We start from the raw sequence: 19232 nt of genomic DNA, 5'->3' as shown, positions 1-19232 counted from the left end.
TCTCTCTCAAAAACGTCAAACGTTACTCTTTCACAATCTCTAGATGATAATGTCTGCTGAACAAACAGGTATCGCTAGCTAAGTGGAGGCAAGGTACGCTTCAACACGTAGACTGACTCGAACGGAGGCTGACGAGTCAATGAGGAAGGCCCTGCCTGGTTCCCTACTCCTGAGGTCCCGCCTCCTCCTCCCCTCAGCCCACAGCCTCTCTCTTTCAGATTCGCACAAATAAATTTGTTCTGCAAACGAACCATGATACTTAGCACAATGAGAGAAGTCACAAAATGAACCGGAATGTTCAAGCAAATTATAGAAAAAAACATGATCTAAATCCGTTAAGTAGTTCTCTCATTCGGTAGCTAAACATATGTAAGGTACGCCCCGTCCAACTCCCCTCAGCCCGCTGTGACTCTCTCAAGTTCATGCCAATAAATCAGTACTGCAAGCGAACGGTGATACTTATTGGGATGAGAGAGGTTGCAAAATCCACCGGAATCTTCAAGCAAATTACAGAAAAAAACCCGATCTAAACCCATTAAGTAGTTCTCTCGTGAAAAGCAGACAGACATACAGACAGACAACAGTTGGATTATATATATATATATAGTGGTGGATTGCCGGCATTTTACTCCGGCCCTCACCCCCAGGCCGCCAGGAGGAGCTCTCCCGAGTTCCAGCAGGGCATCATGGACTATGTAGTGTTTATACACAGCCTTGTTGGATACCTTGGGGGCCACCAGGCGTCGCTGTAGGGGGGCTCGTAGGCTCTTATGTGCCCTATGACCCGGGAATGCATCACGGTCATGTGACAGGAAGAAACGACGTGCTCCCGGGTTGAAGAAAAGGACTATTTACCCTGACCCGGAAGTAATAAAGAACTGTGGACTGATTGGGCAGGAACACCTCCTGATCAGGGAGTATAAAAGGACCATGGGAACTCCCAGACAATGAGCTGAGCTGGGTGGTAGGAGGGCAATGCGTCTGGAAGTGGAGGATTGGTTTATTGATTTATTATTGGAGTATTGTATTGGTTAATGAATAGTGTGGAGTGGAGGGTGCTTGGTGCACGTAATTCTTATAATAAAACAAAGAATTATAGCACTTTTATCTGGTGTCTGGCGTGGTACCTGAGGGTTCAAGGGAGCACTAGCGCCCCCAACTGCGATATTATATATATATATATATATATATATATATATATATATATATATATATATACATATATAAATAGTAACAGTAAGAGCAGCTCACTACTTGAAACGGCAAATGCAGGAAGGACCCGGAATCTTGAATGAACAATTCAAGGCACCTCACACCCAGATCAACAGACTACAGCTTGGAGAACTTTAGCTGCATCGGTGTTTGTGGGGGGGAGGCAGTTGGGGTGTTAATGAGATAGCAGGCTGCTTGCTGCTTGTGCTAATCAACACATTTGCAAAACAAAAGATGCTGATCAAGAGGTGCAAAGGAATTTAACGTGGGCCGGAATTACGACTTTTTCCGTAGGCTTCAGGGTTTCTAGTGTTAACAAAGAAGTTGTTGAAAACCTAAGAATGCTCCCAAGCCACCAATCAGATAGTGGATGGCGCGTGAGCGTGGAGGGCCCTGCACCAGCTGTCCACTCCTGACGTCATGCTTCCCCCTCCCCTTGGCCTGCAGCCTCTCTCTCAGATTAGCGTGATTATATTACTCCTGAAAGCGAACTGTGATTCTTAGCATGATGAGAGAAGTCACAAAATCAACCAGAATGTTCAAGCAAATTATAGAAAAAAAAACCCGCTCTAAATCCGTTAAGTAGTTCTCTCGTGAAAAGCGAACAGATTGTGGCATGCGGCTGGGGGTGGAGCCCAGCCTGTATGCCCTGGAGGACCGTGAAGGGGCGACCGCCCTGGTTGTGTTGGGGGCCATGGGTAGAGGTCATGGAAACCCAACCCTGTAGGGGCCCGTGGCCACCGCCAGGCGGCGCCCCGGTGCCTGAAGAACCCTGGACCTCAGCACTTCCGCCACACCCGGAAGTGCTGGGGGGAAGAGGACTGGGAATACTTCCGCCACACGGGGGCGTGTCCACGGGTGATTGCCGGGGAAGCAGCTGGAGCCCATCCGGGCTGGTATTTAAGGGGCCGCCTCCCTTCCGTCACTAGCAAGAGTCGGGTGGAAGTGGACGGAGCTCGGAGAGAGGAGTGGAGGCAGCCAGGAAAGGCACTAAAGACTGGGAGGCCTGGACTTTGGGGGATCGGTGCTGGAGGCACTGGGACGTGCACTGACTTCATTGTAAATATTATTGTACATAAATAAACATGTGTTGGGTGAACAACGATGTCCGTCTGTCTGTGTCCGGGTCCAGTTCCACAAGATATACAGACAGACAGACAGACATTGGATTTTATATATATAGAGATATCACTGTTATACTTTCTACATTTCTGACTTTGTACTTTTAGCGATTTGGACGTTTTACAGTAGATAAATAAGATTTAATAAAAATGTCAGTTTTCAAGTGAAAAAATGCAACACTTTTTTTAGACCTTTCCTTTCACTCTTGCTGGTACCCGTCTGTCCCAAATCACAGCCACTCCACCCTGCCTGCACTCTCTTCCTTACTCCATGTTACTCCGTTACTCTTTGCTCAGTGAAGGTAAGTGAAGTGCTAACCTGGTGGACTACAGCACTACTTAAATTTAACAGAAAGTCAGTCAGTCAGTCATTGTCCAACCCGCTATATCCTAACACATGGTCACGGGGGTCTGCTGGAGCCAATCCAGCCAGCACAGGGCGCAAGGCAGGAACAGACGTAGGGCAGGGCGCCAGCTCACTGCAGGGCACACACACACACTAAGGACAATTTAGGATCGCCAATGCACCTAACCAGCGTGTCTTTGGACTGTGGGAGGAAACCCACGCAGACACGGGGAGAACATGCAAACTCCATGCAGGGAGGACGAGGGAAGCAAACCCGGGTGTCCTTACTGCGAGGCAGCAGCGCTACCCACTGTGCCACCGTGCTGCCCACTAAATTTAACGGGAACCTCTTTTAATTGTAAGATGAAAATGAAACTATAAACAAATAATTGTTTGTGGGTCACACTGATACTTGAACGTGTGATGCTTTTAAGGTCTGGGAGTTGAAAAGAAAGAAGTGAAGTTACTCAGCCGCTCCTTCCTTGTTACAGCCCTCACAGAGTAGCAGTGAATGGTCACGCACTCACTACACATCACACTGACAAAGATACACCTCTCCTCTGCCTGTTTGTATTGATCTCCCATCTTCTCTAAATGACCCTGTTAACCATGGCCCTCAGGCACTCGGCTGCTCTGAAGCCCACTTAGCAATAAAACTGCAACATCCCTTTTAAAAGCGGCCGCATTCGGGGGGGTAGGTATCAAATAATTCACATCCACGGAGAATTATTAGGTCATTAAGGCTTATGACGCTTTATCTAAACTATGTGCACCATCCAAAAATCAATTTTGATGGGATTTTAAATCTCTATTTATTTATTTATTTTTATGTGGGTAGCTGAGCGTGTGCCTGATCTGATAGCAGACGCACGTCAGCTCAGACGGAATTCATCGACGGTGATTGATATACATTATCACCCATCTAATGCATCATAAGCAGCCTTTTGCATGTATGCATTGCCAAGGCAGGCTGTTGAAACTGCTGTCTTCCGTTATGCGGCCTATAAGACGCTCCTTTTAATTTTATTTTATTGAATTCATTTTGAGAAAAGGAAAAACAAACTGTCAGGCGACTCGAGAGTTTGCTGTAAAGCCCAGTTTTGCTCAGGTACCATCATGCCACTGCGGCAAAAACAGCTCATCAGAGCTTGAATTCTTTTCATTTAAGTTTCAGATTTTAGTGATTGAGCAATTCCAGAGATAGAGGATAAAGAATGAAAATGATATTTCTAGGACAACTAGAATAATATAATTTATTGTACAGTGAATTCGATATTTAGACCCCCATCACTTTCCGCACACTATATTGTGTAGTAGATTTAATTTTAAATACAGGGTGGTCCAGATCTAATTATGCAGATCCAGACCGTCTGGATGACTTTGATTTATGCGGGGATGATTCCAGTTCGGCGCAAAGACGATTCTTCATGTCGTCAGTTCGCACACTTCTCGATGGTCCGGGATTTTTCAGGTGACTTTCTATGTAATAAACTTAATAAGTTATAGCGTAATGAAAATTGCATAATTAGATCTGGACCACCCTATAGATACATTTGTCATTTCTGCCCATCAATCTACACTCAATAACCCATAATGACAAAGTGAAAACATGCTGTCAGAAAGGTTTGCAAATTTATTAAAAATCAAAACCTGAAATCACTCATTCATAGAAGTATTTAGTATTCATACCCAGAAGCCACCTGCAGTTCAAAAGAGGTCATCCACCTGAGGCCTGGCTAGTACTTGGATGGGAAACCATCTAGGAAAAGCTTATGTGGCTGCTGGAAGAGGTGTTGCTGAGGCCAGCAGGGGGCACTTACCCCATGCTCTGTATGTGGATCCCAATGCCCCAGTGCAGTGACGGGGACCCTGTGCTGTAAAAATGGCGCCATCCTTCAGATGAGATGTTAAAACTGAAGTCCTGACTTGATTGATCATAAAAGATCCCTCCCTGGGCATCCTTCCTAAAGAGTAAGGTGGATCCAAATGTCCAGAATAAATTGGCCACCGTGGCCTAGGTATTCTGGCCCCCTAATCATCCCCTGTCTCTAATTGGCTGTCTCTGTCACCCCTTCACCACCTAACAGGTAATATATGGTGAGCGTACTGGTGCAAAAATGGCTGACATCACATCATCCTGGTAGATGCTACACATTAGTGGTGCTTGAAGTGGTTCTCACTATGTAAAATGCTTTGAGTAGTGAGAAAAGCGTTTGGGTTACTGCTGGAAGACGTGTTGGTGAGGCCAGCAGGGGGCGCTTAACCTGTGGTCTGACTGTGGATCCCAACGCTGTGCTGTAAAAATGGCATATGAAATGTAAAATCGAGGTCCTGACTCTTTGTTGTCATAAAAGATCCCTGGGCGTTGTTCATCAACAACATTTATTTCTATAGCACATTTTCATACAAATGATGTACCATATATACTCGTGCTTAAGATCTCCCGTGAGGTGAGATGGAGTAGGAGATGGTTATATGGGATCCAGGCATTAGAAGAGGTGGATCCAGAAGGGCGTCTGATTGAAATAACACCAGAGGTGAAATGGGTGTCAATCTTCTATCCTACAGAGGGAGGAGAAGAAAAGGTATTAAGCAACAGCACCAACTTGTGGTCAGGAGCAGAATTACTACCATCAGAGCCCTTCAACTGTGCCTGAAACACGTGCACGGTACAGCCTTTAGTGGGTGATGGGAAGTAACATTCCAAAATCCTGTCTATGATTACCGCATATACCTGTGGATAAGTTCTCCCGCGGATAAGTCGGGGCTTGATTTTACCGTATAATTTCCGGTATTTTATAATGGCGGTCGTATAAATCGATTGCAGAAAACTCACGCTATTGGTCCAAGAGATTATGATATGCTAACGCCCACCTGAAAGAGTAACCACGGAGCACACGGCCGTTTTTTTTTCTATGTATTGTGCCTACATGACCACACGGTAATACCCAAACTATTCCGATGAGATGTTTACACTGATTTGTGTTTTTTGTATCTCACACCCTCATACACCTTTATCGTAAGAGCATCCCTTATCTACGATGGAGCGTTCAATCAGAAGAAAATATGAAACTGGTTTTAAATTAAACGTTGTCGAAGTAGCGAAAGAAATTGGTAACTGTGCTGCTGCAACAAAATTCAATGCATCTGAGAAACTGGTATGAAATTGGAGGAGGCAAGAAGATGTAAAAAAATGGGCGTATAAGTCGGGTCTGATTTTACCGTATAATTTCCGGTATTTTATAATGGCGGTCGTATAAATCGATTGCAGAAAACTCACGCTATTGGTCCAAGAGATTACGATATGCTAACGCCCACCTGAAAGAGTAACCACGGAGCACACGGCCGTTTTTTTTTCTATGTATTGTGCCTACATGACCACACGGTAATACCCAAACTATTCCGATGAGATGTTTACACTGATTTGTGTTTTTTGTATCTCACACCCTCATACACCTTTATCGTAAGAGCATCCCTTATCTACGATGGAGCGTTCAATCAGAAGAAAATATGAAACTGGTTTTAAATTTAACGTCGTCGAAGTAGCGAAAGAAATTGGTAACTGTGCTGCTGCAACAAAATTCAATGCACCTGAGAAACTGTTATGAGATTGGAGGAGGCAAGAAGATGTAAAAAAAATGGGCGTATAAGTCGGGTCTGATTTTATGATCGATTTTTCATGTTTCACGACCCGACTTATACATGAGCATATACGGTACCTCAAAGTGCTTTACAAGATGAAGAAAGAAAAAAAATATATATATAAAATAAAATTAGGTAATACTAATTAACAAAGAAACAAAGAGAAATCCAGAGGGCTGGAGATAAAACCAAAATCTGCAGGGGATCAAAGGCCACAAGAACACCCAACCCCACTTTGTACTGAGTAGGTGTTATCCCGAGGTTGGCTGGGATTGGCTCCAGCAGACCCCCGTGACCCTGTGTTAGGATATAGCGGGTTGGATAATGGATGGCTGGATGGCTTAGTCATTCTGGCCCCCCTAATCATCTCCTGTCTCTAATTTGCTAACTATCTCTCACCGCTTCACCACCTAACAGTTAATGTGTGGTGAGCATACTGGCGTAATAATGGCTACCATTGAATTATCTAGGTGGGTGCTACACATTAGTGGTGGTTGAAATGGCTCCCCTCTGTCTAAGTACTTTGAGAAAAATGTAATTAATCATTATTATTATTTGGCAGCAATTCTAGCTTTGAGTCATCTTTGGGTGCACACCTGGATTTGTGCAGATATTCCCATCTTTCAGATCTTCTCAAGCTTTAGAATGGATAGGAAACATCTGTAGACTGCCATCTTCAGGTTTCTCCTGAGATGTTCTTTGGGGTTTAAGTCTAGCAATCAGTGCTATTTTCATAAATTATGAAGAGGATTTACATGTCTGCATGCGAATGTCAAAAAAATAACATGAGCTGGAGGAAAGGAAGATGCAGAACACCGTTAAATAGTAGAGAATCTGTAATGTTGATTCAATTCAGTGTGCCAATATTACCAAGGGGGTTGGAACTGAACTGCAGAAGTAGGAATTCAGGAGTGTCTCACACACACGTCAAAGAACAGACAGATTGTTTTACAGTAACAGAGAATAATAAATGATAAACATCTGGAGAAAAAAAAATACAATCATATCCATCACTGAAACAAAAATTACAGTTAGAATAAAATACAACATCTGACTAGAAGAAGAAACCAACAGGCCGACGTTGATAGTATTATGTATTATAAATACAAAATGGGGCGACACTGTCCTGCAGGAAGCAACTTCTGAACAGAATTTAGGGATTTATGTTGATGCCGCACTTTCATTGACTAAACAATCCACAGTAGCCATTTAAAAAAGGCAAATAAAAAGATTATATATCATAAAAAAATAAATTTAAGTCAAGGAATGTTAAGCTCAAACTAAATAAAGTGCTAGTGAGACCTCATCTGGAGTCCTGTCTGCAGTTCTGGTCACCACCCTACAAGAAAGACCTAGCAGAGAGAGCAACCAAGTGTATCATGAGACTTAACAGACATGTCCTGCTGTGACAGACTCGGAGAATTAAACCTGTTTAGTCTCGAGCAGAGGAGACCGTGTGGGGGTCTAATCCAGGTATTTAAAATCCTCAAAGGCATTGATAAAGCAGATCCAGAAGAATAAAAAGGTGTGGGACTCTGGAACAAACTACAGAGACATGGAGTTTAAGCAGAAACCTCAACAACCTTTAAGATGTAGACTATATTGCCAAAAGTATTGGGACGCCCTCCAAATCATTGACTTCAGGTGTTCCAATCCCTTCCTTGGCCACAGGTGTATAAACTCAAGCACCTCAGCATGCAGACTGCTGGCTTCTACAAACATTTGTGAAAGAATGGGTCACTCTCAGGAGCTCAGTGAATTCAAGTGTGACACCGTGATAGGATGCCACTTGTGCAATAAGTCCATTTGTGACATTTCCTTGTTACTAAATATTCTACGGTCAGCTGTTACTGGTATTATAACAAAGTGGAAGCCTTTGGGAATAACAGGAACTCAGCCACGAAGTGGTAGGCCACGTAAAAATCGCACAGTGGGGACAGTTCATGCTAAGGTGTGCTGCCGAACCAGGAAGCAGATACACCTGGAGTGCTTCCGGGTGCCAATGCAGCACTTCCGCCACACCAGGTGCATTATAAAAGGGGCCACCTCACTCCATTCAGGGAGCTGGAGTCAGGGAGCAGAGGATGGAGCTTGTGAGTCAGGAGTGGAGGTGGCACCTTTTATAATGCACCCAGATGTGCTCCAGGTGCTCCCTGATGATCTCCCTGCAGCACTTCCAGGTGTGGCGGAAGTGCTGCGGTCCAAGGCTCTTTAGTCCTCTGAGCTCCCCCTGGTGGTGGCCATGGATCCCCACAGGGTTGAATCTTCCAGTTCTGTGGCTCCCACACAATCCAGGATGGCTACCCTCTTGCGTCTTGTGGAAGGAATTGCCCCTCTCCTGTGCCCCTGCTTCTCCAGGCCTCCCGGTGGGGCAAGGTCCCCAGCCATCCATCACACCTGGTAGGACTGAACATTTGTTTCGCATGTGTGGCATCTTGCTGTGGATTTCTTCCTGCTACTATCGTCTTCTTCCAGGACAGTAAAGACTTTAAATGCCGACTGAGGTTTACATCAAAATGGATTAGCGATCGCGATTTCATTATGTACCCTGATTTGTCAGGTCTGAGCTTTATTTTGGCAATGTGTATTTTATTTAGGGGTTTGTGTTGTAAAATAATTGTGTTTTTTTTGTTTGTGACGTTATTAATATGTATATATTTTTTACATATTAGTTATCACTAAGTGCTGGTGTGGGATTTTTGTTGAGTGGGTTAAATAAGGATGCTAAATGCAAGTTTTTTATTTATGTTAAATTAGCCAACTCGCGGCGTACCATACGCCGCATAATCAGGCCGGTTTTTTAATGATTTTTAAGCACAGGGAGAAAATGAACACTTGAAAAATTGGTAATGTAATAAATCAGCAAGAAAAGCAACATTGTAACAATGCACGGAACGAACCAACACACAATCGTCCGTGACTGAAAACTGGCGGACCGCCATCGCGCCTTCTCCTCCCAGACGGAGGGATGGGGGTGGACAGCGCTGAGGGTGGAACGGGAGGAGAGGAGAAGGACGTCCACTCCGCTCCCTCCGTCATGCTAGTCCTCATGCTCATGTGCCCACCTCCAACTCGTCACTTGAGTCGTTGTCATCTTTGCACAGTCCAGATGCACCTGTGACTCACATCTTCCGTGTTCCTGCAGGAGAATCTAAGAAGACGCATGTTTGTCGTGGAGGCGAATTGCTGTATGTAGCGTGTAAAACAGTTTGCAATGGTGTACGCGGCCGTGCGTCGTAACCGAAAATTCGGTTTTTAAAGACTGCTTGCTTCATTGTGTTTTAACCTAAGTTGGAAAGGATTGTTTTAAGGATCCCATGGGATACCCCTCGCAAACCGTTTTACACGCTGCATATGGCGACTCACCTCGACAAGAAACATGGCTCTATGAACAGTCAACGTGGCTCAGAGGTGCATGTGGCCTCTACGACAGACGAATATAAATCACGCCGTTTTTTTCTGTGTCGTCACGTCCAAGTTGGTGGGTGTGGCTCAGCAAGTTGTCGTCGTATCCAATGGTCTTGGAGTTGGTGGGTGTGGCTCCTTGCTGCCTGCGCCATAGGTGTCTTACTTGTCGGTGTCTTAGTGAATCCACACCCCTTCCGGCGTGCTTTCCATGGGTGTCTTGCTATCTATATAGATACTAGCTATGCTTACCTGTTGAAGACAGGACATTTTTAAATATTTGATATCTCTTGCCCCACGTGTACCCTCAGCTTTCCTCCTACTCCTTTCTTTTGTATCCTCATGCGTCTTAATCGTTCTTGCCCCACCCTTCCTCTGTCGACCGTGTTCCCATAAATCCTGCTTTTTTCTTTTTGACTACACCCCCAACCCCCACAATGGTAGACAGACACCCATAACCTACTTTGAAAACATTCACCTTCGTGCGTATACTTCCCATCTTTGAAGGTGCCTGGGGTTAGGCCTTCTTCCGATTTAGCAAACCAAAGTCGCTCGGTAAATTATCCACTTTGTTGTCGTTGAAAAGCTCCATTCAAACTCCTTTTTAATAAAAATAAAGAAGTTGTCACAAACAAGAATTGAATGTCGCACCACTAAAGTATCGTTTCATCCTCCCTCCCACCAAAGCCAAAGTGACCAATCAGACCAAAGCCAAACCGGCCAATCAGATTGCTCAGAAGGAGCGGGCACACACAGACAGTAGTGTTTTATTATGTAGCAGACTGCTGCGAGGGAGACAGCAGTGTCTGATGGTGGGGTGGACATGGAATGAGCTACCAAGCAGTCAAATCAGAAATGCGAGTTTGCAAAAGAATACACGGCAAGCAGAGCATTTTGGGAAGAAGAAAAGTAAGCAAAATGACTTAGTACCCTAATTCTGAATCTGTAAGTAAAAAATGCATTTATTATAAGTACAGTTCACTTCAGTAACTTTCACGTTGTTTCAAAAATTATATTTTTATACATGTTAATTTCACCTAACTGCACACTAACATTTTTGCACACAACAATTTATTGCTTTTTTTTGCCAGATTAGTAGTATATATTTTTTATATGCAGTATGTGAGAAAAAGACAGGCGTAGAGAAAACAAGATGTGACAGGAATCTAGGGACTTGTTAATGCAGCTCCCCTAGAAGTTACTGCACCTTTCTTCAGAGGAAAAATAAAAATACTGAAAGGAAACAAAAGTTGAGATAGTAATTAAAAAAAAAATCACTTATTAATCTTGATTTCCTAAAACTAAATTCTCACTGCAAGCTTTACAAAAGATTCAAAAATAGACAAATGGATACAATGGCGGGCAAAGTCTTGGCTGGCTGGGTTTTCTTTGTTGTTGTTAATGAGAAGGTTTCTATAAAAGGACATTGTAAACATTTTGTTGCATTTTTATTACGGCTGTGGCCAGTAGGGTGCGTCTCAGACCCCAAATACACAAATGTCAGCTTCAAAAAGACTTATTTTTGTCTTATAAAAATTACCTTTCCCAGGTCCTTCAAATGACAACATACTGTCACAAGCACTATTCTCCTTACCATCTTTCAACCGGCCCCCTAAACATGCACTGTTCTCCTCTTCCGGCTCCAACTCACCTGGATGAGGTGGAGTCGCATCATGCATGATCTAAGAGCACTTATTATCCACCCATCCATTATCCAACCTGCTATATCCTAGCTACAGGGTCACGGGGGTCTGCTGGAGCCAATCCCAAAGTGGGCCGCAGCCAGAACAACAACAATATTTATTTCTATAGCACATTTTCATATAGATGTTGTAGCTCAAAGTGCTTTACAGGATGAAGAAAGAGAAGAAAAAAGGACAAAATGTAAAAATAAAATTAGGCGATACTAATTAACATAGAATAACAGTAAGGTCTGATGGCCAGGGAAGACAGAAAAAACTAAATCTGCAGGGGTTCCAAGGCCACGAGACCACCCACTGGGCGTTCTACCTAACATCTATGGTCTCAATCAGGCCTCATGGGTTTCAGGCTTCACATGGAAGAATTTGATGATGATGGTCATGTGGCCTTCAATCAATCAATGTAGGGACTGCATGGTGTCCTGATCAGGCGGTGGTGGCACAAATCGCCACAACAGAAAATTGGAAAAAGCACAGAAGAGAAAGCAGGGGTTAGTACGGATTTCAGAGCCACCATGAATGATAATGATAATTAAATGCATATACAGAGTATCAGGTTTAAGCTAAAATGAAGCTATAAGAAAGCCATGGTTAAAGTAATGAGTTTTTAGCAGTTTTTTTAAGGGTTCCACCGTATCATCCATCCATCCATCCATTATCCAACCCGCTATATCCCAACTACAGGGTCACGGGGGTTTGCAAAGCCAATCCCATCCAACACAAGGCACACGGCAGGAAACAAACCCCTGGTAGGGCGCCAGTCACCACAGGAGTACTTATTATGCACCCAGGAAACATTTCTGGGTCAAGCAGAAGCTCCTTAAATTGCAGAAGTCCTCTGGCAGGAGCTCGATCACAACTCCCAGGTAGCTGTGCGGGTCTGTATGCAGGAGTCCCAGCAGAGGGATGCTGCCACCTGGCACATTCTGGGAGTAAATGGCCCTATAAGGCAGTCTCTCTCTGTCCTTCCATTGTGTCACCCCAACCCAGAAAGGGAGCACCAATCATACTTTCCAGGATGCCCATCCATTGATGTTCTCTGTCCATTATGAGGGCATCCTGGTTAAGAAACTGGTCATCCTTCCCAGCCACACAGAGTTTGGCACTTTTGACTTGAACCAAACAAGATCAGCATGGCTTGCCAAAGTATTCTTATCATATTGGAGATGAAGTCCATTCCCCCTTCTGGGCTATCCATGCGGAGATCCCTTTACTGTGTACAAAACAATCTAGACTACATACCATGATGGCTGTTGTGCCAAAAAGGAAGGTGCCTGTATTTATCAAGCGTCTCATAATTACTGCCAGGGTTTGGTCTAAAAAGCGCTCCAGGATAAGCATTTGTGTTACTTCAGAGTAGAAAATGAGAAATAATTATGATGCGTCCTACTTTCACTCCCAGCTAGCAGTAAGAGTTCACGTTTGAAAATGAATGACGTCACAATTTAACTGCACCCAGAGCCACTAGTGGTACTCGTGATGACATTTTGTATTTTCTTTGGAAATCATGATGACGCTTTGTAAATAAGTAATGTCATTGCTTATTAATTTATATGTAATTAATTAATATTTAACATAAAAATTCATATAACTTTGTTGTGTTTCTGTACACAGAGCGTGATAACACATTTTAGATACATAAGTAAAATAAGACATTTCGTTACAGAATCACAAGTGAATGAGAATTGTGCAACTCGTAATGATTAATTCATAAATCAAATAAACGAGAATCATTAGGCTTATTGATTAATTCACAAATCAAATGAACGAGTAGTGATTCGTTCAGGAATCAAACGAACAAGAATACATTAAATGGCTCTTACCTAGTGAGTTGTTCACAAAACAAGAATAAATAAGAATCCTTAGACTGATTCTCAGGCAGTGAATCGTTCACAAATCAAATGAATGAGAAAAAGAGAAGCATTAGACTGACTCTTAGGTAGTGTTCACGAATCAAATGGATAAGAAGCATTAGACTGGGCCTGTAGTGATTTGTTTGCAAATCAAATGAATGAGAATCAGAAAATCGTTATACCGATTCTCGGGCAGTGATTCATTCACGAATCAAATTAGCAAAGGCGAATTGAATGGCTCTCGAGAAGTGACTTTTTCACAAGCCAAATGAACGAGAATTGTTTGACTGATGCTCAGAGTGTGGTTAGTGCGTGAATGAAATGAACAAGAATTGTTAGACTGATTCTTGATTAGTGATTTGTTTGCCAATCAAATGAATGGAATAAGGATCATTAGACTGGCTCTTAGACAGTGACTCGTTCACGAACCAAAGGAACGAGAATCATTTGACCGATTCTCGAGTAGTGATTAATTTGCAAATCAAATGAATGAGAATCATTAGACAGATTTTTGCGTAGTGATTCGTTCACAAATCAAATGACTGAGGATGAATTAACTGGCTCTTAGTGAATTTTTTACAAATCAAATGAACAATAATTGTTTGACTGATGCTCAGAGTGTGGTTAGTGCGTGAATGAAATGAACAAGAATTGTTAGACTGATTCTTGATTAGTGATTTGTTTGCCAATCAAATGAATGGAACAAGGGAATCGTTAGACTGATTCTCAGGTAGTTTTCACAAATCAAATGATCAAGAATCGTTAGACTGGCTCTTAGGTAGTGACTTGTTCACGAACCAAAGGAACGAGAATCATTTGACCGATTCTCGAGTAGTGATTAATTTGCAAATCAAATGAGCGAGAATCATTAGACTGATTTTTGGGTAGTGATTCGTTCACAAATCAAATGGCCGAGGGTGAATTAACTGGCTCTTAGGAAGCGACTTGTACACAAAGCAAATGAATGAGAAATCGTTAGACTGATTCTCAGGCAGTGATTCGTTCGCAAATTAAATGAATGAGAACCATTTGAATGGGTCTGGGATAGTGATGTGTTTGCGAATCAAACGAATGAAAATGAATTGACTGGCTCTCAAGTAGTGACTTGATCATGATCCAAATGAACAAGAATTTTTTGACCGATACTCAGGCAGTGATTCGTTTGTGAATCAAATGAATGACAATCATTACACTGATTCTTGGGTAGTGTTCACAAATGAAATGATCAAGAATCGTTAGACTGATTCTTGAGTACTGATTCATTTACGAGTCGTTAGACTGATTCTTGAGTACTGATTCATTTACGAATCAAATGAACTAGAGTAAGAGAATCGTTAGACTGATTCTTGAGTACTCATTCATTTACGAGTCAAATGAATTAGAGTAAGAGAATCGTTAGACTGATTCTCAAGTAGTGATTCATTCACAAATCAGGTGAACGAGAATCATTAGGCCGATTCTGGAGCAGGGACTACGTTCACTTTTCAAATGAGTCGAGACTAAGGACTTGGGCGGTTCCTGCGCATGCTTTTCAAACATCTACTAGCGAAACATAAGACGATGATGACATCACGAAGAACACACATGCTCTTTAGCACTCCCATTGAACTCCACTGAATCGATTCATTCATGCGCACAAATCAGTTCATATGACTCGCTGAAAACAGTTGTTCATAAAGAATAAATCACTTACCAATTGCTTAGCAATAGACAGAACTCTGCAATTGAATGAGTTCCTGCACTCACATGCTCTTCCTCCAGTAAACATACTCGTTACCCTTTCCCAGGACCTCTAATACTCTTATGGCCTCACTAGGTGCTGTTAACATCTTCATCCTCCACAGTGCTGTATTTTTTTTATTGTGGGTTCCAATAACTCAGCGACACATTGTTTGGAGTAACTCTTTACTTGAACAGTCATTGACATGTACAACAATTTCTACCAAAAACAACAATTCCTTCTAAAGCTTCCTGTATATAAATTAATTAAGACATGTCACACATGTGTATTTAGGAGGCAGTCAAAAAGCCTAAAGGCGAGTGAAACATCACGGGACAAGGGGTTGTCACATGGTACTTACCCAAATCTCTCAATTTCTCAGCAGGAAAACCAAGGAGAAATAAAACACCTTACTTTCGTGTTCCAAAATGGCCACCGAGACGTCGCTTCCGGTGCCGTCCTTGACAGTGCTTCCGGCCACCACTGATGACATCACTTCCGGTTCCGTCAAGATGACATCACTTCCGTCTCTCCGTTTCGACGTCACATCCTGCCATCCATTTCCTCTCTACATCATCCATTACTGTCTATAAACACCATTTTGTTCATTGTACTTTGTCAACTGTCGAATAATACTTTGCTTTTGATCATTAAACTTTTTCTTTGCATGTTTTCTTTTGGTTGACAAAATACGGGGACGGTCCCCAAAACTTTTTTTTTTAGGTGAAGATTCCTTTTTTATTTATGAAGAACTCTGAATCCTTAGAAGGCTGGCGTCCTTCAAGATCTGCAATAAGATGCTGCAGATGTTCTACCAGACGGTTGTGGCGAGCGCCATCTTCTACACGGTGGTGTGCTGGGGAGGCAGCATAAAGAAGAGGGACGCCTCACGCCTGAACAAACTGGTGAGGAAGGCAGGCTCTATTGTAGGCACGGAGCTGGACAGTTTGACATCTGTGGCAGAGCGACGGGCGCTGAGCAGACTCCTGTCAATCATGGAGAATCCACTGCATCTACTGAACAGGATCATCTCCAGACAGAGGAGCAGCTTCAGCGACAGACTGCTGTCACCATTCTGCTCCACTGACAGACTGAGGAGACCCCACACTATGCGACTCTTCAATTCCACCCGGGGGGGTAAACGTTAACATTATACAATGATAATGTCTGATATACCTGCATTTTTATCACTCTTTTAATATTTTTCTTTATCAGTATGCTGCTGCTGGAGTATGTGCATTTCCCCTTGAGATTAATAAAGTATCTATCTATCGAATTCTCCACAGACATCACTATTAGCTCTCAAGTTCACAACATCAACTATCATTACAGGTTTCTAGCTCCTTGCTTGGTTGAGGTGCGCCCACCCATGTGGCTGCAAAGCCTTAACGCTACACTTCCTCCTCTGCCTGAAAGGTAAGTGCCTTCCCTATAACTCTTTACAAAAGAAAGACAAGAGCTACAATAAGAAGAGCTATTCTCTTATCGGCAAACCTTAGCTTGTGATGAGACTCCTCACAGGGAGGAAAATTGAATAACAGGTAGGGAAAAATTCTAAAACCCCACACAGATATGAGAGTTGAACCGAGGATGCTGAATCTGTGGAGCAGCATTGCTAACCACTGTGTTCCTGATGCCAAAATAGCAAGTAAAAAATATTCTCCATGTAGCGGGTGGGATGCTTTATGGGAGATTTCTAATTGATACTAAAATCAAGATGAAAACAAGATGAAATGCGTCGTTTTACAATCAACTAAATTTGCTTAGCACTGACAAAGGCATATCTTCGTCTCATAATATTTCTTATTTTAATAACTCCTGTAACAACTCCCAAATTAAATCTTTCTCGTTCAATGCATAAAGCTGTCCCTCAACAACAATTAAGAACTGTAATCTTTATGATGTACTCTAACTTTTATTACCAGTTTACCTCGCACCAGGTAAGCAGAGAAATAACTTACATTACAGCAGCCATTTGAAAAAGTCCATGAGTTAGGAATGGATGATTGTAGAAAGACTTTACTGTTTCTTAACCGCATTGCACTCCATAATATATGACTTTTAATTATCATGCAACAATAAAAAATGTGGATCATTTCCCCCATAAAGTAAAATTTGACATCAGATCAACGTTTCCAAAGGAAGAGCAAATGCTTTAAGGAAGGCAATGGCATTGTGTGCCCGATTGTTACAAGATGGGTCTGATTATCAAAGAAACAAAGATAGGCTGCACTTGACGAATGCATGAAATAGGAGCCTAAGAGTGGGAAGAGGACGAGTCGCTATATGGAAAGTGGGCCACAGCCACTGTGAAAATCAGAACAACAACAATATTTATTTCTATAGCACATTTTCATACAGATGTTGTAGCTCAAAGTGCTTAACAGGATGAAGAAAGAGAAGAAAAAAAGACAAAATGTAAAAATAAAATTAGGCGATACTAATTAACATAGAATAACAGTAAGGTCTGATGGCCAGGGAAGACAGAAAAAACGAAATCTGCAGGGGTTCCAAGGCCACGAGACCACCCACTGGGCGTTCTACCTAACATCTATGGTCTCAATCAGGCCTCATGGGTTTCAGGCTTCACGATGATAGTCATGTGGCCTTCAATCCATTAATGTAGGGACTGCATGGTGCCCTGATCAGGTGGTGGTGGTGCAGATTGGCACCACAGAAGAGAAAGCAGGAGTTAGTACAGATGAATGATAATGATAATTAAATGCATATACAGAGTATCAGGTTTAAGCTAAAATGAAGATATAAGAAAGCCATGGTTAAAGTAATGAGTTTTTGGCAGTTTTTTAAAGGGCTCCACTGTATCATCCATCCATCCATCCATCCATTATCCAACCCACTATATCCCAACTACAGGGTCACGGGGGTTTGCCAGAGCCAATCCCAGCCAACACAGGGCGCAAGGCAGGAAACAAACCCCGGGCAGGGCGCCAGCCCATCACCGGGCGCACACCCACCCACACACCAAGCACACACTAAGGACAATTTAGGCTTGCCAGAGCACCTAACCTGCATGTCTTTGGACTGTGGGAGGAAACCGGAGTACCAGCCTGGTGAATTTCTATCGGTAAGTGATTCCAGAGATTAGGTGCCTAACAGCAGAAGGCCGCCTCACCACTTTGTTTAAGTTTAGCTCTTGGAATTCTAAGCAGACACTCATTTGAAGATCTAAGGTTACGATTTGGAGTGTAAGGTGAAAGTCATTCTGAAATATAGGATGGAGGAGATGATTTAAGGATTAGTAAACCGTACGCAGTATTTTAAAGTCAAGGAGACTAAAGGAGTCGCAGTAAGGAGTGGCCAAGTCTCCACAAAATGGAGTAAGATACAATACAATACAATTCATTTTTGTATAGCCCAAAATCACGCAAGACTCACACAAGAATGTTGCCCACTAGTGTATCGGGGAAATACAGTATAGACTCTGGGAAGGCCAACTCCTCCGCTCTCTGGACTCCCCTCCCTGGCAAGGGATCAGATCTCCACTTGGTTGGGATGCCAGATGATCCCTGACAATACTTACGATGGTAACACAATGTGCCCAGTTTTGAGTACCCCTGCAGTTATCTTTCATGCCACCCAAGATCCATTCCCATCTTGCACCCAATACAGCTGGCAACTCTCCAAAATGCTCAACTGGAAAAGAAAGTGGATAGGATGGGATGGATTTTTTTGCCAGGTTTTTGAGGGTTCCACTTCCTAAGTTTTCCGTTTTTCCACTGTGCAAAGATGTTCTGTCTGTTGGTTTGACAACTCGATAAAAAAAAAAAAAAAACTAAGCGTGGGCCCATATGGGCAGAACGTTTACACCAACACTTTCCAAAAAGGAAGGCGAAGCACAATCAAGATGGCCCTGTACGGTACTGTGGGGTAGCAGCCCCTGGATAATAAAACTGGTGTCAAAGACAGCATTAGGATCCTGCCCAGACTTTCGGGAGAAATCCTCCACTTCCCCAATTCAAGTGTGTGCTTTATAAATATAAACTATGACTCAGAGGACGCCTGAAGGGGAAGCGAGTTATTAGACCATAGAAGCCCTGGGGGGTTATTTTTGCATTTATAATTTCACTTCCCTCTCCCTTATGCAACTAAAAAATGAACTGTAGTGTTGTGGCTGTGTGTTGAATCTGCGTGCGGGTTTCTTCACTTTGTCAATTTCACATTAAATAATTTTTTCTAAAACTCTTTTTGAAATAAATGTTCTAGGGGACGTTA

Source organism: Polypterus senegalus, chromosome 15, assembly GCF_016835505.1.
Source record: "Polypterus senegalus isolate Bchr_013 chromosome 15, ASM1683550v1, whole genome shotgun sequence".
NCBI lineage: Eukaryota > Metazoa > Chordata > Cladistia > Polypteriformes > Polypteridae > Polypterus > Polypterus senegalus.
The sequence above is the reverse complement of the archived record's forward strand: the minus strand, read 5'-3'. Positions refer to the sequence as shown.